General features: G+C 44.4%; 2 long non-coding RNA genes across 2 annotated transcripts; both read right to left on the bottom strand.

The window, feature by feature from the left end:
- Positions 1–7,737: 7,737 nt before the first annotated feature.
- Positions 7,738–25,182, bottom strand: LOC116537199. Its single transcript, XR_004263017.1, has 3 exons — positions 25,171–25,182; positions 8,185–8,191; positions 7,738–7,974 (listed from the first exon to the last, which is right to left on the bottom strand). It is a non-coding gene; the product is annotated as an uncharacterized LOC116537199 (long non-coding RNA).
- Positions 11,615–15,584, bottom strand: LOC116537198. The gene is made up of 2 exons (XR_004263016.1): positions 13,556–15,584; positions 11,615–12,359 (listed from the first exon to the last, which is right to left on the bottom strand). It is a non-coding gene; the product is annotated as an uncharacterized LOC116537198 (long non-coding RNA).
- Positions 25,183–26,491: the final 1,309 nt, after the last annotated feature.

The following is a 26,491-nucleotide window of genomic DNA, read 5'->3' as shown; positions in this document are numbered from 1 at the left end:
ATGATCACTTTGGGGTGGAGGCTTAACATTTAAATGTGTTACAATTAGGCCATGCACATCAAAAGGTGAAGAAGGGACACGAAGGCACTCAAGTGTGCAGTCTCTGTAAACTAGACAGAACCAATGGTCTCATATCAGGAGAAAGGTACTAAAATCAGTCTCTTCTGCAGTCAAAGCTGTAGCTACAGCTTGTGGAATGGGGGTCAGTTAGTATCTGTCAGTGGCTGAGCTACAATTATTTTAACATTGCTTATCTCAAGACTAGTACTTGTTCAGTTGCTAGAGAAAAAGAAAACCCTCGTGGCAGTCACAACATAGTTATTCTTTAAATGCAGGGGTGGGTGACTTAATCCTTGCCTGGCATGGCTCTAGGTCCTGTTTATAATTTGCTATCTTATTGCCACAATGAGTCTGTTGTGTCAGCCTTATGATCTCTATTTTGACATTCATGCTGTTGTTTTGGGAGGGGGTATAATGAGGCACTTCTGACCTCCTTTCCCATCATGGCTAGAAACTCAGTTTTTAAGATTTTCCTGGGAGCCCTCTGGCCAAGAGGGGAATCTGTTCAGTTGGTTGCGGGGCCTTTGGGGTTTTGGTCCGGGGTTGGACACAGGCTGTGCTCCCAGCATCTCTCAGTTCTCTCCTGCGTGAGCTGTGGCCATGGCCTCTTCCTTCTATCTGTCCCTATATGCTTTCCCTAACACAGGGATTCCTCGGATTCTGTCCACTGAGACTCATTTACTCTTGCTGTGCGAATTTCCTAGGATCTGAGCAGACAGGATGTGCAATGCACCACATATGTCTTCTTAAAATCTCTGCCATATCTTCTATGCTGCTCTGCTCTGGGTTTTCTTCTGAGACTTAAAATACTTCTCCTGAATCACCTAATGTTTGAAACTGAGCTGCTGTGACGCCCCCACAACAGTGGCAGGTAATAGGTGGCTTCATGAAGCACCCTATAAAAAATCAAGACAAGATCTGAGTAGTGAGGAAAAGGGTCTGAAAAGGCAGCATCCTCTTAACATGTCCAAAACGGAACTTGTTGCCTTCCCTCCCTGTCTCCTTCCTCCCAGATTCTGTGTCCTGGTTGATGGCTTCATCTTTCATCAAGTCACCTACTCCAGAAAGTGGGAGGCAGCCCTGAAATCCCATATCCAATCAGTAGCCAAGTGCTGTCAATTCTGTCTCTTTAAGGTCTCAAACATGCACTCTTCCCTGTATCCCTGGATGGCATCACCTGACTCCAGCCCTTGTCATCTGTCACGTGAATGACTGTAGCAGCGTCTAGCTGGTTTGCCTGTCTGTGGTTTCCCCCTGCACAATCCAATTCTCATTCAACACTGCTGCCTTGGTAGTCGTTAGATAATTTAGACTCTCATCCCTGAAAACTCCTTACCTACTATCTGTGTCCGTCACTTTCAGTCAATCCTCCCTAGAACTGCACACACACTGTGGGCATCGTGCTGCCTGTACCAGACAATACAGAGCCACGCCTGGGTACCCAAGCAGGCCCTAGTGTTTCACACCTGTATTCCTCAGTGTCTGCTGTCCTCCTATCTCAATGTCCCCTCCCAGGCTTACCTAGGACATTTTCAGTCACCTACCTAGAAAATCTCTACTCCTCTTCAAACTCTTCATCAGATACAGTCTGATGCTTACACGAACACCTCCATTCTCCCTATAGCACTCAGCCTTCCTCTGTATGTTTTATAGCCTTCAGCAAACTTATTTACTTAACATATGATGTCTCACAGAACTACTTGAGAGCAAAGGCCTTGCTTTCCTCAACACATAGCCAGAGGGTGGGTCACACCAAATGAGCTGAACTAAATTCAACCAAACTATTGAAACCAACCATTGAAAGTAATGGCAAAAACACAATTACTTTTGTAGCAACCTAATAATTCACTGCTGAACACTTCTGAAATTCATTCTTTTCCCCCATTAAAAATGTTGAGCATGTATTTTTTTTATCTTCCTTGAAAATGATATTTAATGGCAATAGATCATGAGCTACAATAACTCACTCTTACCCTTGGCGTTAGCAAATGAGACATGGTACCCTGAGGCTCACAGGAAAACAAAAGAAAAGCTATAGAAAAGAGGAAAAATCATGGTATAAGTCACTCAGTGCCAAAACAGGAGCATTTTATGGGAAATATTTTGGAATATTATTCTGTAGGGTTAGGATACGATTCCTCAACATGGAGAGTATATAAGGAAGGGAATGGCAAAAAAGAAAAACAATGCCTCAAGTTGCTATTATATGACAGGCATCTTGCTATAAACATTTAATCTCAAAACAATCATGCTATTAACCATTTATAAATAAAGAAATTAAGGCAAAAGATAGAAAATATTCCTAGTTTTGTGCTTGTAACTGACAAAAGTAGAATTCAACCTCAAATCTGACTAGTCCAAAGACTAGCTTCTCAGACCAAAGTTAAATCAAAATAAAAACATAAAAAGTCATAGTATAAAATGATGACCAGTAAGAAATGAACACCCAAAAATCCTAACTACATTGGTTAGGATTAAGTTCAGCTGCAACTAACATGATACAAAATAACAGTGGCTTAAATCAGATGGATGTTTATGTTTCTCTTGTTTCGATGCTGGAATAGCATCTGCAGAATCATCTGTCACCATTTGTAGGGGACAGCCCTCCTGCTCATGATACAACATGAATTTCCAGCTGTCACATTCATGGAAAGGAGGGAAGGAAGAAAGGGCAAAGCATCTGTAATATATTATATAACAATGCCACTTAATCCTGTTGGCTGGATCTAATCATGTGGCCTCACCCAACTGCAAGGGAAGATGGGAAATGTAGTCTTTATTTTATGCAGCCATGTGTACTTTGGTGAAAATCAAAGTTTTTATGAAATGGAAATGAATGTTAGGGTAAACAACTCTCTCTGCCACAAATGTTTAATATTAATAAAATGTCAATTTTATTTAATGTTATTATGTGATAAACCACTGTTTCTACAAAAGGAAATGTATACATTTATATATTGATGGTGTGCTCATTCAGAAGGCCTGGCAAGTAAGAAAGTATGCAAGTAAAGACTATTAAATTCCTCATGCACTGCAGTCATATGAGGAGGGGGGTAAACAAGTTTCACCCTTAATTCTAATAATATAAAGAGCGCATTGTCCACAGTATACATCATATTTAACAGGGAAAGGCTGGAGGCATTCACACTGCACTCAGGTACAATACAAGGATGTCCACTATCATTAACACACACCCTGGAGATGAGAGCCAATTCAATCAGACAAGAGAAAGAAATCACAAGAAGAGCAAAATAGAATATATGGCTTTTGTGTCAGCACAATAAAACTCAACCTACCCAATGAAAAACAGTACAAGAAAAAACGCCACAACAAATGGAAAATATGACATAAGATGGCAGAAATAAATAAACTCTAATCTAATGGTAATAATTTTAAAAATCCCAATGGGTTGTCAATCTAAAACAATCAAAAGGCTCAGGATCTGGTTAAAAGATTTTATTCAAGCAAAAATGTGAGGGCGGCTTTCTGGGGACACACCTACACCAAAGAATGCCGATCAGTGCTCCCAGTGGGGAAAAATGAAGATCATTTACACAGGCAAAAACAAAGGCATTGAGAAGAATTAAAACACTTTCCATACAAAAGCTAACATACAGATAGAAGATTTCGTTAGCTACTACTGATTACTCTCAGAATGTAAGTGTTGCTTACATTCTGTTATAAAGAGGTAACAATCACAACCTTCTCTATCCCCAATGTCCTGTAGTCTAGGTTTGAATAAAGAAGAGAAAATCTCATTAATGGATAACATTTTGACAAGAGGCCAGAAAGCAATGGTCATGCACCAGAGAAGAAAAATAGCCATATTACATGACTTAGTTTTCAAGGCTTAACTTTTCCCTTTTGTGTAATAAATTTGGAAGGTCTTGACTCCCACACTAGATTAAAGAAAACAATATTCACCAATACAGTAGTTGTCTTAGACAAATTTGCAACCAAAGAATAGATAACCTTAAAAAAAAGAAAAAAAGACTGTGAAAAGATACCCCAGGCAAATGTGGAGCAAAAGAAAGTTGAGGGAACAATCTTAATATCTGACAAAACTAAATTCAAAACACAGAGAAATGTTATCTATTGATCAAAAGAAATAGCAGATTAAGAAAATATAGCCATGAATATTTATATACCTTCCAACATAATTTCAAAATATGTAAAGAAACAACAGACTATAGAAAGAAACATATAAATCAACAATTATATGAAGAATGTAATACTCCCCCTCAGAAATGGATAAAGCAGGAGAAAAGTAAGTGAAAATATAGAATATCTGAATAATGGAATAACTGAATACAGAGAATTCTATACCCAGTAAATTTAGAATATGCATTTTTAATTAAATGTTATAGATACACCAAAAATGACCATATATTTGCCCACAAAGGAATTGTCAATAATTATAAGGACTTATTATCACAGAGAGTATGTTCTCTGTTCATAATACGACATTAGAAATTACCAACAATGGGTCAGATGCAGTGGCTCATGCCTGTAATCCCAGCACTTTGGGAGGCCAAGGCAGGCAGATCACTTGAGGTCAGGAGTTCGAGACCAGCAAGGCCAACATGGTGAAACTCCATCTCTACTAAAAATACAAAAAAATTAGCCAGGCGTGGTGGTGCGTCCTTGTAGTCCCAGCTACATGGGAGCCTGAGGCACAAAAATCACTTGAACCTCAGTGGCAGAGGTTGCTGTGAGCCAGGATTATGCCATTGCACTCCAGCCTGAGTGACAGAGTGAGATTCCATCTCAATTTTTAAAAAAAAAAGAAAAGAAAAGAAATAACCAACAAAATGTTAGATGTAAAAATCCTATGACCAGGAAACAGGATTACATATTACAAATAACTTTTGGGCTAAGAAAACCAAAAATGAAATTAACAAGTACTTAAAATGCAGTAACAAACACTCCATTTCTAAATCCATGAGAACAGTTAAAGCAGAACTTTTCAGGTATTCAGAAATTTATCAAGCAAAAAAAAAAAAGACACTGAAAACATTTCATGTAAGAAGTTGCAAAAGGCATAACAGAAAAAAATAAAAGAGTAAAGAAGAAATGATATACATACAGGCAAAAACAAATGAAACCAATAACTAAAAAAAATAGACATTTCATAAAACCAAAAGCTAATTTTTTGAGGACATTAACAACATAGAACTCTGACAAGACTAATCAAGAAAAAAAGAGAAGATTAAAATAAAGAGTAAAATAGGAAATATCTACAGACACAAAATGGATTAAATGACCACAAATAAAACAGCTACATATGTTACAGCCCAACAGGTCCTTCTGCCTGCTGTCCAGGAAATCCAATGCACTAAGAACAGCAGGTTTTGCAGCAAAGATAGAGTATGCTTATCACAGGACTAGCCAAGTGGAAGGATGAGAGACAAATCTCAAATCTACCTCCCTAAGAATTCTGAAGTTGTCAAAGCTATCTTCTTGAGAATTGAAGCTGTCTTCTTGCACTGAATCAGTTCCTGGATGGGAGTCACAAGACCCCTTAGGGGGTTACTAGTCCAAGTAGCACCAGCTGATCCATCAAAATGCAAGGTCTGAAAGATACCTCAAATACCAGTTTTAGGTTTTATAATACTGAAGTTACCTATAGGAGCAATTGAGGAGGTTACAAATCCTGAACCATAATTCTAAACTTGTGGCCAATTTGTTAGTTTTACAAAGGTGGTTTCAGTCCCTTACTATTTTTATTTTTTTGAGACAGAGTCTCACTCTGTTGCACCCAGGCTAAAGTGCAGTAATGTGATCTCAGCTCACTACAACCTCTGCTTCCCAGGTTCAAGCAATTCTACCACCTCTGTCTCCTAAGTAGCTGGGATTACAGGCACCCACCAGTAGGCCCAGCAAATTTTTTTGTATTTTTAGTAGAGATGGGGTTTCACCATATTAGCCATGGTATTCTTGAACTCCCAACCTTAGGTCATCTGCCTGCCTTGGCCTCCCAAAGTGCTGGGATTATAGGCATGAGCCTCCACACCCAGCCTATTTTTATACCATACTGTAGTCTATAAAGTATTCAATAGCATTATATCTAAAAAAGTCAATCAATGTGCATACTGTGAAGGAAAAACAAAATCTTCGGATCCCAAACTCACCATGCCAAAGGGCAAAGTTCAGCTTGGGAGCCGAGTCATGCAAAAACCACCTTCCTTTTGTTGCATTAAAAAAAAAGCCCATCTATCTCCGCAAGTGGCCTCCCTCACAAACTGCTCACAAGGAGATTCTTTTGTGGACCCCAAAATCTGGACCCTAAAACAGAATTCTGTCAAATCTTGAGCCCTGACAATGTAAATTAACAGCTTATCTTCACAAATATAGAAAAAGACAGACTAGAAATCATCCCTCCCCCCATCCTGAGACAAATGCCTATCTGACTTCTCCCTCTACTCTACATTTACTTTATCGTATATAAAAACTCAGTAGATATACTGAGTTTGAGACAAATGTAAAATTGACTGGTCCTCCACCCCTCCTTTCACATGTAACGTGGATTCAGTGAGCGCTAATCAAAGCCGCACAAAAACGTGGCCACTTATCTCACTACCTAACCTCTCCGGTTTTTTCTTCCCCCCTTTCCTTCCTGCCACTCTTTCCCCTTTAGATATTGAAGTCCTCAACACCTTCTTAAGGAAAAGCACAGGCCACAGATCCTATCGTCACTTGTGTCTCTTTTTCCCAGGCACGCCTTCAAACTTCACTAAATAAACCTCTAATTTGAGTGATATCTGTCTCCGACACCTTTTTGGTTTATAATACCTTAATTTAAAAATACTTTATTGATAAAAAATGCTAATGAGCCTTCAGCAAGTCATAATCTTTTGGTTGGTAGAGGGTCTTAACTCCATGCTGACGGCTGCTGACTCGTTAGTGAGGTGGCCGCAGAGAGCTGGGGTTACTGCGGCAATTTCTTAAAATAAAAGAGCAATTTTTTAAAATAAAACAGCAAAGTTTGCAACATCAAGTGATTCTTCCCTTCATTAAAAGTTTCTCTACAGCATGTGATGCTGTCTAGCTGCAATTTTTTTAACTTTTATTTTAAGAGGTACATGTGCAGGTTTGTTAGATAAGTAAACTTGCGTCATGGTGGTTTGTTGTACAAATTATTTTGCCACACAGGTTTGTTTTTGTTTTGTTTTGTTTTGTTTTTGTCAGATGGAGTTTCGCTTTTGTTGCCCGGGCTGGAGTGCAAAGGAGCGATCTCGGCCCACTGCAACCTCCACCTCCCAGGTTCAAGTGATTCTCCTGCCTCAGCCTCCCAAGTAGCTGAGATTACAGGCATGCACCACCACATCTGGCTAATTTTGTATTTTTAGTAGAGATGGGGTTTCTCCATGTGGGTCAGGTTGGTCTTGAACTCCCAACTTCAGGTGATCTGCCCACCTTGGTCTCCCAAAGTGCTGGGATTACAGGCATGAGCCACTGTGCCTGGCTTTGTCACACAGGTATTAAGACTAGTACCTATTAGTTCGTTTTCCTGATCCTCTCCATCCCCCCACTCTCCACCCTTTGAGAAGCCCCAGTGTATGTTGTTCCCCTCTACGTGCCAATGTGTTTAACAGCATTTTACCCAGAGTAGAACTGCTTTCAAAATTGGAGTGAGTTCTCTCAAACCCTGCTGCCGCTTTATCAACCACGTTATGTTATATTCTAAATCTTTTGTTATCATTTCAACAATATTCACAGCACCTTCAACAGGAGGAGATTCCGTCTCAGGAAACCACTTTCTTTGCCCATCCAAAACAAGCAGCTCCTCAACTGTTCAAGTTTTGCAACAGTTCAGTCACATCTCCAGACTCCACTTTAATTCTAGTTCTCATGCTGTTTCCACCACAACTGCAGTGACTTCCTCCACTGAAGGCTTGAACCCCTCCAAGTCACCTGTGACAGCTGGAAGTAATTTCTTCCAAACGATATTTTAACCTCCTCCCACAAATCACAAATATTCTAGAGTGGTGAATTCTTTCTAGATGTTTTTCAGTGTACTTTGCCCAAATCCATCAGAAGAATCCCCATCTGTGGCAATGATGATAGCCTTATGAAATGCATTTCTTAAATAATAAGACTTGAAAGTCAAAATTTCAACTTGACCCATGGGCTGCAGAATGCGTGTTATGCTAGCAGGCATCAACACCAACATTCACCTCCTTGTATATCCCCATCAGAGCTCCTGGGTGACTACTTGCATTGTCAGTAAGCTGTCATATTTTGAAATGAATCTTTTCTTTTTGAGCAGCAGGTCTCCATAGTGGGCTTGAAGTACTTGGTAAACCACACTATATAAACGGATGTGCCGTCATCCAGGCTTTGTTGCACCATCAATACAGCACACACAGAGTAGATCTAGCATAATTCTTAAGGCCCCTAGGATTTTCAGAATGATAAATGAGCATGGGCTTCAACTTAAGGTCACAGCTGCACTGGGCCCTAACAAGAACCAGCCTGTCCTTTGAAGCTCTGAAGCCAGGCATTTACTTGTTTCTAGTTATAAAAGTCCTCTATGGCATCTTCTTCCAACAGAAGGCTGTTTCATGGACATTGGAATCTGTTTAGGGTAGCTGCTTTCATCAACGATCTCAGCTAGACCTTCTGGATAACTTGAGGCAGTTTCTACATCAGCACTTGCTTCACCTTGTGTTTTATGTTATGGAGATGGCTTCTTTCCTTAAACCTCATGAATCAACTTCTGCTCACTTTGAATCTTTTTTCTGCAGCTTCTTCACCTCTCTCAGCCTTTATAGAATTGAAGAGGGTCGGAGCCTTGTTCTGGATTAGGCTTTGCCTTAAGAGAATGTTGTGGCTGGTATGATCTTCTATTCAGATCATAAAACTTTCTCCGTATCACCAATCAGCCTATTCCACTTTCTTATTATTTGTGTGTTTACAGGAGTAGCACTTCTAATTCCCGTCAAGAACTTTTCCTTTGCATTCACAACTTGGCTGTTTGGAGCAAGAGGCCTGGCTTTCATCCTGTCTTGGCTTTCGACATGCCCTCCTTACTAAGCTTAATCAATTTTAGCTTTGATTTAAAGTGAGAGATGTCCAACTCCTCATTTCACTTGAACACTTAAAGGCCATTGTGGGATTATTAATTGGCCTCTCAGAGAAATGGGAGGTCTAAAGAGAGGGAGAGAGATGGGGGAATGGCTGATGAGTGAAAGTCAGAACACATAACATTTATGGAGTAAGTTCACCATCTTACATGGGCATGGCTTATGGCATCCCAAAACAATTACAATCATGACATTAAAGATCACCAGGCACAGGTCACCATAACAGGTATAATAATAATGAAAAGGTCTGAAATATTGCGAGAATTACCAAAGGTGACACAGAGACACAAAGTGAGCACGTGCTGCTGACAAATGGCACCAAGACACTTGTTTGGCACAGGGTTGCCGCAAACCTTCGATTTGTAAAAAACCCAATATTTGCAGAGCACAATAAAGTGAAATGCAACAAACCAAGGTATGCCTATACATATTTCCAACCAGATCACAGTACCACAGTGGAAATGGAGATTTTCTGTTCTATCTTGGCAATTTTTCTGTAAATCTAAAAACCACTCCTTAATAAAAAGGTATTGGCATGTAGAATGAACAAGGGTAGAGATCTAACATGCAACGTGACAACTAGAGTTAATAATGTGTTCAGGATTTTGACTTAAAGAATAGATTTTAGGTGCTGTTGCCATACACCAAACAAAAGGTGGGGTAATTACGTGAGATGATGAATACAATGATTTGTTTGACTATAGCAACCATTTTACTGTGTGGAAACAATATGTTGTACACCTAAAACATATATATAATAAAAAATAAAGTTATTACATTTTTTAAATCTAGTAAGGAAAAAGAACGTCTTCAGTGGTTCCTGTACTTTTAAATCCAAGTCCTTTGTCAAGAAGCGCAGTCTTTGTGAGCTGGTCCTACCAACCACTGTAGACTCATCTACTTGACAGCACCCTTCGTGTTCTACACACCAGCCACTTCTCCAAATACATCCTGCTCTTCCCTGCTTCTGCCATTCTCTGTGCCTGGAATGCCCCTTCTCTCCACCCAGTACCTGCACCCATGGATTCACACCAATGGGTAAAAACCTTTGGCCTCCCTCAGGGTTGTCTTGGGGTAGCCAGAAGCTTCATGCCCAGAGAGCCCTGTAGTTCAGAATGTTCTCCTTGAGTTGATATTCTTTCTCCTAACTTCTGAGGCCCTGGAATGGAAAAGGCAAGGCTAATGCCCCTTCACATTTCTCTAGATGGCTGAAGCCCAGCCTCACCAAGTTGGTAACCTTTCTGCTGTGCTGCAGATATGCACTGTGTTCCCACCAGAGTTCTCCTCTCCTGCACAGTACTAGCTGCTCACACAGGGACACTCAAGTGCTCCAGGGACCTGTGGCTCTGGCAATCATGAAATGGGGAGATGGCAGCGAAGGATTAGAAGAAATGTTTAGAGAAGATCATTCCTAAGGGGGGACAAGACCAGGGACGAGGGCAGCAAGAATGGAGAGACGTGGGAAGCCTGCTTCATATCTGTCTTGGTCCATTTGCACTACTATAAAGGCATACTTGAGGCTGGGTAATTTATAAAGAAAAGAGATTTATTTGGTTCATGGTTCTGCAAGCTGTATAAGAAGCATGGTGCTGGCACCTGCTTCAGGAAACTTCTACATGGTGGAAGGGAAAGGGTGAGAACCACTTGGAGAGAGGCGGAAAAAGAGAGAAAGAAGTGCCACACTCTTTTTAATCAGATCTCATGAGAACTAACAGAGAACTCATTCATTATCCCTAGGATGGCATCAAGCCATTTATGGGGGATCCACTCCCATGATCCAAACACCTCTTGCCAGGTCCACCCCAACACTGTGGATCAAATCTCAATATGAGATTTGGAGATGACAAATATCCAAACTATATCAGTACCGCTCACCCAGGCTATAGAACAGAATGGCTGGTGGGAACACTGAAAAGGGCTCAGCAAAAGAAGAAATGAGAATTCTGCAAAATGGCTTGGGCCTGGGGATGGCCCCTGGTTTTGATCTGCAATGCATTCTCTGTGGTGCCCCGAAAGGGACTTTGGCATGCCTTGGGGACATGTAGTCACAGCTGGAGGAACCCTTGCTGCTCCACTCCCTAAGCCTGAAGACTAAGAAGGTACAGCAGCCCAGGGTGGACCCCAACGTTGACCCAGTACGGGTCCCTCTACCAGCCAAAGTATCTAGATACAGTTAGTCATGGTTTACTTCAGATCTAAATGACCTTCCTGGATTGGAGGCTGTTCTCCGTCCTTATAACCACAGATCATTTTCAGATGTCGCCCCCAATCCTTAGACCTTATCAAGCACTGGACAATAATCGCTCCATGGGTCCTTATCTAAGCTCACCTCTTACGGGTCAATTTCCTGGGTCACAGTCCAAACTGACTCAGAGATTGCCACACCTTACAAGGGAGGGCTAGAATCCACAGGATAGATGACTTCTGAGAACATTTCCAGCTCCAAAAAATGCTCTGAATTTCTCCACCAAATCTGCACAGTCAGCCTCTTAAATCCTGTTATCCTTCCTTCTCTGAATTCCTTATTTTCAATTCCTCTGCAGTTCTGCTGGAATCGAATGAAACCCTCTTTCTTTGTGCCCAGGCCCCATGAGAAGAAAATATCTATGCTGGAAAGTGCAGGGTGGGCCATGGAGTAAATGCCAGGCAGCCACACATAGAAGCTACTTTGCAAGTAACAGATTACATTTCCATCCACATCCCCCTCACTCACGTTCTGGCATAAAGCAGAGAGGGGATTAAAAATGAGGAGGCTTCCATAAAGTCAGGCAAAATTAATTAGCTGCAATATCCCTGCTGGGCTGCCAGGTAAATTTCATAGTGCAATCACTGTGAGCTCCTGCATTAATGCAGCAATAAGGCCTTAAATGTCTTCAATATCCCATTTTCCTCCATGCATGGGCAAGCTTAAGAATTAGGTACTAGCCCAGCTGCCATGCTTGGCTTCAAATCTAGAGATAATCAAATTTTGTACAGCACTTCCTATAGAAAAACACAATAGTTGTTGTCTCTACATTTTTTTCTCCTCCAATACTTAGCTCTTCAACACTGGAAAGAGGTTGGACTCCTCTCCCCGGGCCCACAGTCAAGGTGCTGTAGGCAGATGTAGGTCATTGGAAAGGCAGCAGAAAGCAAATGGGAGTCCCTGTTCTGCCTTAATTGACTGCAATTTTGGGCATTTTGCTTAGCCTCCCTGGATCTTAGTCTCCTCACCTATAAAACAGTAACAACAGCACCCACCTTGTCTGTTTCCAGGTATCCAGGTATAAGATCATATAAGATTATGGAGGATGCACTTTGCAAACTCTGCAGTGATTTAGTGACAAAGTGTCATTAGCAGGAAAAAAAAAAAACCCAGCATGCAGAAATTAGTGCCTGCTCCCACCACCACATGCACCCACATCCCAGGGTGAGCCCTGCCTGAGTGTTGGGTCGGTATCAATACCGGCAGCTATGGACGTGGTTGGGTATCCAGCCCCTATTGCCCACGGCTGATATTCAAGGAAGAACCACATTATTCCTCAGCTAAGCTTTCTGAGGTTGAGTCTTCACCAAAGCTTCAATACTTACTCATTTACTGCTAACAGCTTATGGTGAGAAACACAGCAATCCTCTAACCCGTAAGGTTCACAAGGCAGCTTGCACATTCGCCTGGACAACTTTGAGAAGTGTAACGCCATGGTCAAGTCAGGGTTATGATATACAGGGGTTGAGTAGCCAAGCTTTGGAGCCAGGCTGACTGAAGTTTGAATCCTGACTCTGCAACTTTGCCTTTCTGAAGTTTCCCCAGCTAAATGGGAGTCGTAATCCTTGCCTCATTGGGTTGTTGGAACGTGTATAACACAGTACCTGGCACACATTTAGTGCCCAGTACAGTCCTATATAGCACCAGCCACATGACGTGCACTGAATTGCAGCTTATTGATTGGCTGATTTTCATCTAAGAAAACTGAAGGTATGGGAAATAAACCTTGGGGAAAAGGTGTGAAAAAATTCAGTGGATTGTGGTATTTGAATTACACTTAATGGCCCAGAAAGCAGAAAAAAAGAGAAAGCTCAGAAAAAGAGCTTGGCTCCCAGCAGCAGCCTGTCACACACAAGGAGCAGCAGGGTGAACTGGAAAGAAGATACCATCTACGCCTCCCTGAACACTTCTGCTGATGAGGAATCCTACTACCTTCGTGTGGCTCAGAGAGCCATAGGCATCAGAAAGCCTTCCATGTGCCAAATGAAATCATCTCAGTAGCTCCAGCATGGCCCTGGGGCTGCCTTCTGCTGCCGCAGAGGGCAATTCTACCTCTGCTTCCAAAAGGTAGCCCTACAGAAAGCACCTTTTGTCTCCTCTGAGGGCCTCTCATTTCCTCCTCAGTCCCCAGTGCCCCAGAGAGGCAGTGTTGCCTAGTCCTTACCCAAAGGGATTTGGAGTCAGATGGACATGCAGTAAATCTCATCTGGCCTCGGTCCAGTTACTTTACCCTCTTAAGACTTAATGCCTCTTCTGTAATATGGAGAATTTAGTAGAAAAGTTACCTCATAAAGTCTTGTGCATAATGTGAACGCCAGTCCTAACTCACATCAAGCACTCACTAAATGCTAGTAATTTTTATAAGATGCAGAATTTAAAGTAGATAGCTGTTGAAGTTTTGTGCACAATGCGAGCATGGGTCTTAATGCATATTAAGTGCTCCATTAAACACTAGTAATATTTCTTCCTTTCAAACTCTCTGGTACTTATGATTCTGACACCTTTAACCATTCTCGTATTGTACCTTAATGATTTACCTCTATATATATCAAAGACATGAAGGGGGCTAGTTTCCTCCTAACTCGCTGGCTGCTACCACTCAGTGTGCTTTGCTGACTCAGGCTGTCTGTGCTTCCTCTAAATGGTACAATGTCCAGGCTTTGTCTTCAAGCCTCCTCTACCCACCCCTGGATTTCAATAATACCCTCATGTCTAAGACTCCCAACCATTTTAGTTCTAGCTCAGACATTTCCATAAAACTCCAGACTCATACACCCAACAGTCTACTTGACATCTCAATGTGGATGTTGTGTAGTAAATAATTTAACCTTACCCTACCAGAGGTCTGGTCTTTGCTGTTGGTTTCTGGGAGGTCATCTATAAGTATTTGGAATGTCATGCCTGACAGAAGCAGGACTCCCCCAGGAAGGTTCACATCCTCAGAATAAGATGCCCCTTGCTGGTTCACCAGGTCCTTTCTGGTTCTAGCTGCAACAGTGTCTGTGTTGAGGAAAGAGCTACGTCAGCTGAACAGCAACTCGTAGGCAGGCTGGTTACTGAACACACTTCAGCCTTCATCTCGTGCACTTACTGCAATGGAGCGGGGGCAGAGCACTGACTCCCCTCCAGGAGATGGGTTTACCATTCATGGCAAAGTCTAAAAACAGGATTGGGTGGGTTCAGTTCCTGCCCAGGCAAAGGTCAGAGGTGAGAGCTGATCGGGGTAGTGGAACAGACTGCTGACTCAGGAGCTCTTACTAAACAAATAGAGAGCAAAATTAAGGCCAGGGCCTGCCTTCCTCTTCACTTCTCTGTCCTCAAGGCCTGACCCACATCAAGATCCGAAAGCTTCCATAAGGTGAGCCAAGAGCCTGCAGCCACTCAAGACAGGGTCCTGCAGACAGGCCTGGATCCAATGTCCCCGGAAGATGGGACACCGCATACTTCAGGGCCATGGCCTGCTTTCCACTCACTCACTAGGAAGAGACAGATGAGGGAAGCCAGCAGGCTCTGCCTGCCAATTAAGAGCAGCTGGAATGAAACCAGGTCAGGACAGGAATTGACAAGAGCCACCTCGAATCCTCCCATCACCCCCCCTCCACCTGCTCAGAAATATCTCAGCCCTGAGGGATTCCCTTCCATACAGGTAGCAGAGAGAAGGCCTATACAATGATGGAATAAAAGGTGACTCAAAAGACATTCCCTTTAGGAATAAAGGGAGCTGGAAAAGAATGAAAGAAAGCGATCTTTTTATTGCAGCGTTTTTTTCTTCTCTTACAAATCATTGTATCTGAAAGGTCACCCTGTGAGGTTGACGCCTTTCCTAAGAATGTGCCTTCTTTCTATTCCCAATCATGGGGTCTGTGTGTCACAAGACAGAAAGGCCAATGTGGTGGCTTCTTACAAAATCTTAAATGGTGACCACGTGACTAGCTAAAAGGAAACTTTCCTAGGCTCTATTTAAACATTGAATTGATGTGTTGCTCTGCTTTCAGGAGTCCCTCGCCAATTCTGCCTGAAAAGAACTCCCATATGGTTTGGCTCTGTGTCCCCACCCCAATCTCACGCTCAGTTGTAATCTCCAGTGCTGCGGGACGGAGCCGGTAGGAGGTGATTGGAGGGTGGGGGTGCTTTCTCAGGGTTTAGCGTCGTCCCCCTAGTGCTGTCTCATGACAGAGTTCTCACAAGATCTGGCTTTTTAAAGGTGTTTAGCACCTTCTCTCTCCCTGTTTCTTCTGTCTCTCTCTCTCCTGCTCCACCATGGTAAGACAGGCTTCTTCCCCTTTGCCTTCTGCCATGATTATAAGTTTCCTGAGGCCTCTCAGCTGTGCAGAACTGTGAGTCAATTAAATCTCTTTTCTTTATAAATTACTCAGTCTCAGGTGGTTCTTTACAGCAGTGTGAGAACGGACTAATACAAATCCTGAGTGAGAGGCTGGTTTTCCAGAGCATCTCAGGAGGCGGTGATTCTGGTTCATCTAATCTGTATGCCATCCTGTATCTACCCAACCATCTATCCATTCATTCTTCCATCCACTTACCCACCCCACCTCCCATTCATTCATCTATCTACCCTTCCACCCACCCAAGTATTCATCTGTTCTTATGACAAAGATTGGCTTGGTGCCAGGCTCTGTCCTGTAAAGTAGGAATATAGCAGAAAACTCACAGACATAATCCCTAGCATTACGGAACTGGCACTCAAAGTGGGCACAGAGAAGTAAGCTAGTGTAGCAGAATGATTTGTTAGAAATGTACTATAACCTGGGTGTAAAACAGCTGTGTTTTATTCCTCCTCAAATACAGCCAGGACTTTTGGTCCCAAAGGCATGGACTTCCCTTACCTGCTAGGTGAGTTTGTGAGTAAGCTCTTGTTTTCAAAAACCCAGGTGAGTGACCATGCTGGTCACTAAGAGCCACTCTTTAGACACAGTTTTCAGCCTGCGCAGGGTTTTAAAGACACTGGATCTCAGCAGGTGGAAGACCTGGCATCTTGTGCTGATGTTAACCACTCGCTTTCTGCAGACAGCTGGGTTCAGGAAACTTCTCTATGCCTAATGACGAGGAATTGGGCTGGCAGCAGCTCACAACCTTGGCTGCAGATTAGAATCACCTGGAACTTCAAGTCTCTATCCCCAGCCTGCACCCAGACCAATTAAATCAGGTAACCTGGAAGTAAGAGCCAGTCAGCAGTTCTTAAAGTACCCAGGTGAATCCAATGGGAACAGCTGGTCAGAGATGAGGAGTTTGCAGCTTTGAATGCTGGAGATTGAAGAAAGTGTTGTGTCAGTCCCTTCAAATCAGCTGCAGGAGGGGAAGTGTTTGGGTTTCTGCTTCTAGTTGTAACCAGAAACCCTCTCAGGCCCAACACTCCAAGGATAGCTAGGTCTCAGATGGGAATGGCAGTCTGGCACACAGAAGAACCAAACTTTTTTAGCCCGAGCTGCAGGCAGGGGAAAGGGCTACTGCCGGAGGCATGAGGGCAGCCTTCTCGAGGAGGCCATGCCGTTAACAGGCAGAGCAAGGAAAGGAAACAGGCAGCCAACGTGGGTCCTGGGAGCCTCACGGCTCTTGTTTAGGGAGATCCCAGAAGCAACCAGACCTGGCTTCCTCATAAGCTGAATCTCAGGGCTGGATTGTGTATCATTTAGAAAGAATAAAAAATGTGTTACTTTTCTTGCCTTAAGCATCATGGAAGTACTTCATACATTTTCCCCACTCAGTGGTCACACAGGGGCGGTGCTGTGAGGAGGAGACGCCAAGCTGGCTAGTACTTCTCTGTACCGACCACTGCCCCTCTGCCACCTATACCTGCCCTGCTCAGCTCCCAGCCACACCCCTACCCACCCCACCCCACCCCACCCCACAGGACACAGCCTCTGGGCAAGGGCTGGCAATGATACAGAGACCTCCATCAGGACCCCCAGGGGCAGGGACACTCTCACCCTCCATGGGAAGTGATAGGTTGGGACCTTGGGCTCCAGGCAGCCCAGTCCTCTCAGGGCCATAAGAGCTCTTCCTTGCACTACGACTCCCAGGGGTAGTGCTGCTTCCTCAATCCCTCCGACCTTCTTGCTCCCTACCCATCCATCCCAGACCAAGGAATGTGAATGCTTCTGAAGTACCTGTCCAGCCCCTCTTTCTTCTGCAGACAGGCCTCTCTCCCATCCCTCTAACTTCACCTCACAGCAACTCTACACCCCAGTTTTCTCCTGAAGCATATGGCTTTAAGAACCTTCCCTTGCTTTCTGTTGGGACTATGGACTGTATTATGCAGAAATAAAATACTGTGAGGTTGTTCTCCCTGTTGGCACAGCCAACAAGGACCAGCCAGCAGCTTTGTAAATGGCTCCCTTAAATCCCAGCTCTGTAGTGGGGCAAAGACTCCCACAGCCCAGAGCTTCTCAGCCTCAGCTACAATGATTATCACCTCAACAGGTTTGAAAATATGAGATGCCTGGAACCCCACTTCCCGGAGATTGTTTTAATTAGCCTTCAGTCTGGAGGAGGTGCGGAGAGCTCACCGTCAGGCTTAAGTTTTAAGCCCTCCCAAATGATGCTAACGTGTGGCTAGGGTTAACAGCCACTGCAGTGGAGCACACCGGGTCTAATTTGCCAAAAGTCCTGCCTCGTTCTTCAAGGCAGCTTATCTGAAGAGTCACAGTCAGGGATGGGACAAGATGAAATAAAGCCTTGTCACTCATTACCCTCCAGGGGGTCTGCAGGCTGCTGCCTGGTGCTCCCACTGCCTCCAAATTCCCCTCCAGGTGGCACCGGCACTTCTGGGGCCACCCTCTCTCTATGAAAAGACATATTCTGGGATAACTTGTGTTTGCCTGGTGAACTTGGTGGACTTCCCAATCAGGGAACTTTTTCTGAGCACACAGGCTGTGAGGGGTGAAGCAGACACATCAGACCCAGCTCTGGCCCTGCCTCAAAGAGTCCCTTGTCCAGCTGTAGAGATGAGCACATGACCCAGGGCCGACCTGTGCACAATGGCCTGGGAATACAGTGCGCGTTCAGGGAAGGGAATGGACAGGGTACTTGGCAGTGGAGACGGCAAGATCAAAGTCCTGCCTGGCTTTGGGGAAGATGGAAGAGGAAGGAGTGAGGGAGGGCTTCCTGAGAAGAGGCAATAGATTATGGAAAGCCCCAGGGTAAGAAAGTGTGTAACTGCGGGTGTTGAACAATGAGAGCACATGGACACAGGGAGGGGAGCATCACACACTGAGGTCTGTGGAGGTGAACCAGGGGAGGGAGAGCAGGGGGTGGGGTGTTGGGGAGGGATAACATGGGGAGAAATGCCAGATACAGGTGATGGGGAGGAAGACAGCAAACCACATTGCCATGTATGTACCTATGCAACAATCCTGCATGTTCTTCACATGCACCCCAAAACCTAAAACGCAACAAAATATATATAAAAAAAGATGCATCATAAAAAATAAATTTCCTTAAAAAAAAGTGTTTAAGTGTGTAAGTGTATGAGGAAGAGAAGACGGGAAAGATGGAAAGAGAAAAAGGTGGTCCCCTTCCCACCCACCCTACTGCCACCCCCTTGACTAAGGTCCCTGTCACCTAATCCCTGGAGTTTTGCATCTGCTGCCTCCTTCTTTTCTAACCCCTACAGCTAAAAAGGGGGAGTAGAGGGTGATACCCATGCACTGGAGCATAATCCAAGCTATCACCTATCACATGATCACATTCAACCATGCAACAATTCCTCAGTATTGTGTAATTTCTAGACCATGCACACATCTCCCTACGTGGTTCACAGGTGGTCTTTTTATAGTTGGTTTGTTCAAATCAGGATCTGTCCACACATTGCACTCAGTGATCTGTCTCTTAAGTTTCTTTTCATCTAAAAGTTACTTCCCCATCTCACCTCCTTTTTTCCACACCATTTCTTTTACGAAGACGTGGAGTCACTTGTCCTATAAAATTGCTCAATTAAATTAAAATGGGGGCCAGGCCTGACGAATTCCTGCACAGACAAAGCCAGTTAGGCCTTCTAAGTGAGTCTAACCTGGCGTGATTTGCAAATACAAGCAAAATTTAACTTGAGCTATTTCTTGTAAATGCCTACATTAAAGAAAAACAGAACTGAAGCTCAATGAATCAGAAGCAGCCTAAAAAGTTAATAATTGTATAATGAGGGGCTTTCCAACGGGATAGGCAAAATAAGACAGCTATCTAACCCGACAAATATTTTCTTGGCTTTACCTCCAAGTGCCTGTGAAAGCCTCTCCCTCTGTGGAGCTCCAGAACCACTTCTGGTTTGAAGCTGCCTAATTCACGAATCATTGTTTGTTCAAATAAACTCTGAACATTTTATTGTGCCTCAGTTTATCTTTTTAACAGACTTTTCCTCATTCTGATTATGGCTCACTACATCCTATTATGAGGTTTAATTTTTAAAAAATAAATAAAAACTGAGATAATTGGCCAGGCATGTTGGCTCATGCCTGTAATCCCAGTATTTAGGGAGGCCAAAGCGGGCAGATTGCTTGAGCCCAAGAGTTTGAGACCAGCCTGGGCCGTCTCTACCAAAATTAATATAAAAATTAGCAGGGCATGCTGGCACGTACTCGTAGTCCAAGCTACTCAGTGGGGCTGAGGTGGGAGGATCACCTGAGCTCGGTAAGTCGAGGCTGTAGTGAGCCGAGATCACACCAATGCACTCCAGCCTGAACGACAGTGAGACCCTGTCTCAAAAAAAAAACCACTGGAGACGTACCTGAGAAATATCCTCCAGAGAAACAGAATAAACAAAACATTAAACTTCGTTTTCTTGTGCTGATCCTCAACTTGTGGTTTGAAGGGAGAGGATGCAGCTAGGTCTATTCCAAGCAGACTCTGGGAATTACAGACTTTCAGATTGTGACAGGAAAAGTAGTGAATGGGAACAAAGAGAGGAGGAAAATGACACTGAGGTTTGAACCAGCTCAGGAGAGGTGAAGAAAACTTACGTGTGAAAGAGGATTTTCCAGTCACTCATCCCTCTGCAGCCTTTCCCAGGGAAAGAAAAGCCTGGCACAGCCGCAGCCAGTGGCCTGCACTGCCCCCTGCAGGCAGAAATCGTTCAGCAGGGATGATGCTCTGGTTCCCCGCACGGCTTTGGAGGAAGCAAGCCTGTCATGGGAAAGGTTTCCAGGACTCCTCCCCAGGCGACTCACCTGACACCCTCACCTGCAGGTACAGGACCACCAGTACTGTCACCCTAGGAACATGTCCCACTGCACCTGGAACCAGAAGTAATTGGGAATGGAGGGGAAAGAAGGCTTAGAATATGCAGAGCCAGAAGTTAAATCTGTGAAAAAGTCTCCAAGTCATCAAATATATACAATTAATTCCACAATCTGGCATTCTCACTGGCATTTAGTCAAAATGGAAGTTCTCTACTCTCAAGAATATACTCAAGAACACAGAGTATTCAGTTGTAAATGCACCATTTTTTTCTGTGTTGATGGGAATTTGGTGGAATACACTTTTTCAGATTTCCCATTTGAAAAGCAGTCCTGTAGAATACTACAGTGAGTAGTCAGTATCTGAAGTTGTGTGGCTTCAGAATCCCATACAACGATCAATAATAAAACAAAAGTTTATCAACTCTTAAATAAAAGGCTAGCTTATCTTTATAATTTTTTGTATGAAAAATATTATAAAATTGCAATTATTTGGAGAGGTGACCACAGCATATGAAGCAAAAAAAAAAAAAAAAAAAAAAAACCTGTAGGAAGAGGTAAATCCTTATAGAGATGTGTTGGGAAGTTATTTCGTGAAAAATAGTATGTCATAGTTCAGGGTTTGGGAGGTTTGTGGTATTTGGCACTTGCTCAATTTGTGTTTTGTGTCTTCATATTTTAAATAAATATGCACTTTTACACACAAAAAAAAGAAAACAAGTAGAAAAAAATTGAAGTTATAAAATAGACGAATTAAGGAATGATAATTAGCTTTGCACAGTTTGATTTAACAAGAAAAAATTCTTTTAAGTAGATAGTGCTCTCCTAGGGCATTTTAATTACGACTTCATAGACACTGCTTGAAAAGGACCTTCGAGGTGATCTTATGCACTTTATTTCTCAGACAGCCCAGGGAACCAGGGCCAAGAAAAAGAAGCAAGTCCAGAAGTCCCGCTGTGAGTCAGTGACAAAACTAAAGTTAGAAGCCAGGCCCCTGCCTCCCGACCACAAGCGCCTGCCTCCCAGGGCTGGTTTGCAGCCCGCCGAGAGGAACGGGGGCTGTTCCTAGGCACTAGATCCATCACTTACTCTCAAACACACACATTGACAAAAGCTCCTCTCCACCTCTGCGCCACAGCTCTGCAAAGCCGGGTGCTCCAGACGCCGCAAACCGAGAGCCAGGCTTTTCCTTCACAGCGTTGTTCTTAATCCGTCCACCGCACCCTCCTAACAGGCAGGGTCTGAACTTCCCAGCTTTCAAGGCTGCCGCGGCACATGCCGCGGGTGCCCCTGCTGGCCAAATGGAATATCACGTTATCACAGACCTGGCCGTTCCTCCTTTTTCAAAAACATATGGATAGATGATAGATGAGATGATAGATGATAGATAGATATAGATATAGATAGATGATAGATGATTGATTGATTGATTGATAGATAATAGATGATAGATAGATTGATTGATTTTGGGCCAGTCCCCAGCGGTTGAAGGATTCTCAGGTAAGATAAGGGACCAAAATAAGTGACAACTCTCCACATTAGAGGACAAAGGAAATGTTCTATGACAGTCGTTGTGTTCATGCTCAATCGAGACTATGGCAATCAAAATTCCATCCACAAGATCCTGAAAGGACAAAGCTGAGGTCGTGCAACCCAGAACTGTGCCTTGAAATTTAACGTGCATAGACATCACCTGGGAATCTGATAAAAACGCAGATTCTGGTGAACTAGGCCTAGGGTAAAGCCTAAGATCCTGCATTTCTCATAAGCCCCCAGGTGATGCTGCTGGTCCAAGCATGAGATTTATAGTAGCAAGATTCTAGATGGAAGGGCATGGACTTTGTAGTCAGATGAAATTGTGTGAGCCTCAATTTTTCCACTTACAAGCTGTGTGGTCCCAAGCAAGGGACTTAAATATACTGAACCTTGAATTTCACATATGTAAAATGGGCATGACCCACCTCCCTCACTGTACTTTTGTGTGGACTGTATAGATAGCATATAAAGCTGCCTTGTGTGGATGTAGTAGACATTCAGTAAGCGGTGACTGTCACCATCAAGGGGATTTTTCCCAATAGGTTCACAGCTACACCAACTCACCGCCCGTGGATACCGGATATGGATACTGATTTACACAAGCATGTAAATCACAGCATCTCAAACTTATGGGTGTCATAGTTTCGTTTATTAATCCCTGGCGGCCAAGATTAGACCCACCTATATCTGCAAACCCAGAGGCTTACGGTCAGTTTAGAGCTGAACCCTTAGCAGTGGTCTCAGTCAGCCCTGATGAATGCACATCTTCTCTCACATCCAACCTGGAAAGACACAGAAGAAATAAGATTGATGTCTTGTCACCACACTGGAGGTGAGCTGTATTTCACATGTGTGCTGGGCAGACAATGAAATGTGACCGGCAGATAAATAGTCTAAGAGAACATAGGGAAAGACTCTATGCTGTGGAGCTGGAGGGCATGGGTTCATGTACTAGCATCAATATTCTGTAACTGAGCAATATCAACAAGCTTAGTAAGCTATTTGAGCCTCAGTTTTCTCATCTGTAAAACGAGATGATGATGATGATGATGATGATATATCCAGATTAGACACAGAATGTGAAGTGATTTGAAAATGATCATCCCCCTTGCCTTGGCGCCTCTTGTGTGAGAGAGCTTGGAATTTCAGATAAATGGAGACCCTTTCTCCACTATTAGCTCTGTATCCATGGACCCAGGAAGTTAGAGGCAGAAGATGTTACAGAAATGTCCATTTGTAAATAAAGCAGAGTGCAATGTATTAGACAGTCAAAGAGTTTAGGTCCCTAAGTGTTGAAGGCCTATGTCCACATCTGAATGACATTTTGAAGCAAAGAGTGACTGAAACAACCTAGGTCCCATCTCCATAGCAGAGTGCACGTGACCCTTCTGCATTGGCTGCCAGCCCTCTCCATCCCTGATGAAGATGTGCATTCATCAGGGCTGACTGAAACCACTGCTAAGGATTTAGCTCTAAACTGACCATAAGCCTCTGGGTTTACAGATATAAGTGGATCTAACCTTGGCAGCCAGGGACTAATAAATGAAACTATGACATCCGTAAGTTTCAGATGCTGTGATTTACACCTCTGTGTAAATCAGTATCCATATCCAGTATCCACGGATACTGACAATAGTACATGAACCCAGACCCTCCAGCTCACCCCAACTCCATCCCCATAAATGCCAAACTCCTGCAGCTCCCCAGGAGGGTGCCCTTTTCACACCTGTGCCTGTTCACATGCCACTCACTTTCCCCTCCCTCCATCCTCCCCAAACTTGTGACTCAAGGACTAGGGAGGGCTCTTTGTTGCAACAGAAAGAGGATGTCAGAGAGCTCACAGAATTACTGGAAAGGCTACCGAAAGCAGCTAGATAGGTGGACAGGATGAAGAAAACACAATCAGAACCACAAGCAAGACTATAGCGCACAACTATCCAGGGATGAGCCCTCTGCCACCACCTCCAAGCACCTGAAGCCATCAGTGCATGCGCGGACAATGCCACGGCTCTGCAGGCTGAGCCTGCCCCTGCACTGCCACCATCAGCAACACTCCACGAGCATCACAGTAGAACCAAACCTTCCCTGGCACACCTTCCTCTGCATGTCACACACACACACACACACGTCCTTGAACTGTGCTCCCAGAACCCCTTAAACTTAGTCATATGGTTTTGTACTTTTCTAAGTTTCTATGACTGTCTCAGGACAAGCTTCCCCAAAGCCAACCTTGAGAGGAGGAGTCATGTTATGCACATCTGATTTATGAAGGATGTTCTCCCAGGGAAGATGGTAAGAAACCCAGGGGGCGGGGAAGTGCGTAGGACCAGTAGAGGAGAAAGCCAAGCCAGGGAGTGATCTCAGGCAAAACTGAAGCAGAGGGTGGCTTCGGGCTGACCCCTAGGGGAACTCAAGAGGGTAAGCTACGTCTCAGCATTGTGCCAACCCAAAGCACGTGGCTGTGCTTCCAGACCCCATACCTGAATGGCCTGCCCTCATGGCAGCCAGGCCTGGAGAAGGAGGGTAGAAACGTAAACTCTGAGACATCTCCTTGCAAAGTGACTCCAGTTGCCCTAGAACAGTTCTCTGAGGAGGAGCAGCCACTGTGGGTTATTGAAAGTGCCATGTCAACAGCAGCGATGGCAAAACAGGCTCCTGTGGATGGGGCAGAGCCATGGGGCTCTCTGCTCCCATGAGCTCACTAGACCCCACCAGCGCAGCCTGTGTGTCTAATTCAGCTGAATGTTCCCAGCACCCGGCACTGGGCAGGAGCTTAACAGGCCACCAGAAAGTGTCCCAAAAGTGAATAAAAGCTGTCTAGGTAGGGCATGTGGTTTTCAGGGTGTAAAATGAAGTAACAGGAACAACGACAGACCGAAACAGCGGGAAAGCAGGCAAGGGTGAGTGCATTCCAATCTGGATTTACATTCTCTTCGTTATTGACAAGTCGTGGCCAGCATGTCTGAGGTCAGAAGCTCCCTGTGATTAGCAAGGATCTGGTGGAGTCTCCTGTCCCTCCCTGCTCAATGAACTCTGATCTCCAGAGCAGTGAACACACTTTTGGATTTCTCAGACACAGCAGCGCTACAACTTCCCATCCCTCTGGGAAGAAGATTGAAGCTGGAACTAATGCGAGTGGCTTTCAGAAGTCACAGAAAATACCCAAAGGACACGGGCGAGGGGCTGCAGTGGCTCACTTCTCCGTGCCTGCCAGCAAGTGGAAGGCAGGGCTAGACCAACTCATAAGCTGCTGACAGACGTGCCTTCAGGGACAGAGCCAGAGGAATTCATCCAGGCAGCCTCTGGAGGAAGGGCTAATTTTAGTCCCGTGCCTTGGAATTGACCAAACCCAGATAACGTGCAGAGCCTACAGGCTATTTCCTGCTCCCATTGTAGAGTGGAGAAGCAGCAGAGTGGAGTGATTTGGCAAAGACCTGTTTGTGGATGCTAAAATGTTCTGAGACCTTTCAGTCTGGGTCATAGGGGATGGCCCCAGGAGTGCGGCAGACCACCAAGAGAGGGGACCACCAAGCGAGGCCCTCCTGTAAGTCACCATGACCAGTCATGCCCTCTGTGGTTTCGTGCTTACCACCAGCACTGGCCTCTGGAGTTGAGGGCTGCTCTAGTGGTGAATTGTAAGTGTCAACTCAGCTGGGCCCTGGTACTGAGAAATGTGGTAAAAATTGATTCTGGATGTTTCTGTGCAGGTGTTTCTGGATGAGAATACCATTTAAATAGATGGACTGTGAGTAAAACAGATCACCCTGCACTCAGTTGAAGGCCTGGATAGAACAAGAGACTAACTTTCCTGGAGCAAAGGAGAATTCTGCAGCGAGGCCTTCGGAGCTGACTGCAACATCAGCATCCCCCTACGTCTCCAGCCTGACGCCCCCCCTTCCCCCCTGGGTTAGCTTCCAGAGGCACGTGAGTCAAGTCCATAAGTAAACCTCTTGTATATGTGTATGTGTACGTGCATATGTGTGCATGTGTATACACACCCCCCCATTGGTTCTGGTTTTCTGGAGAACCCAAATACACTACCATCAACAAAATCTTTAGCCCCTGCTGCTGGAGACCACAAGACTGGGCCTTAAGAAGCAGCCAGCAATGTCAGAGAGGCAGATGCAGGTTGGCGGGTCAGTTTAGAGCACGTGATAGAGCATCCAGCAGGAGGTGTTAGAGGTTTCCAATGTGGCTTGCCTGGCAGAGGACCACACCAAGGACTCTTGGGGAGGCCCCAGCAAGTGAAGACCTGACAGACAGACCAGGTACAGCACATTTCCAGAGCCTATGGCCAGGATGAGACTGACGTCTGAGAGCCAGAGGATACACACCTGGCGGATGGTGTCAGGAGAGGCAGGCACAGAAGTAGTCTAGGT

This window comes from Sapajus apella, unplaced genomic scaffold, assembly GCF_009761245.1.
Source record: "Sapajus apella isolate SASKATOON/1434 unplaced genomic scaffold, GSC_monkey_1.0 scaffold107, whole genome shotgun sequence".
In the NCBI taxonomy this organism is placed as follows: Eukaryota; Metazoa; Chordata; class Mammalia; order Primates; family Cebidae; genus Sapajus; species Sapajus apella.
This window is presented reverse-complemented; position numbering and strand designations above follow the sequence as displayed.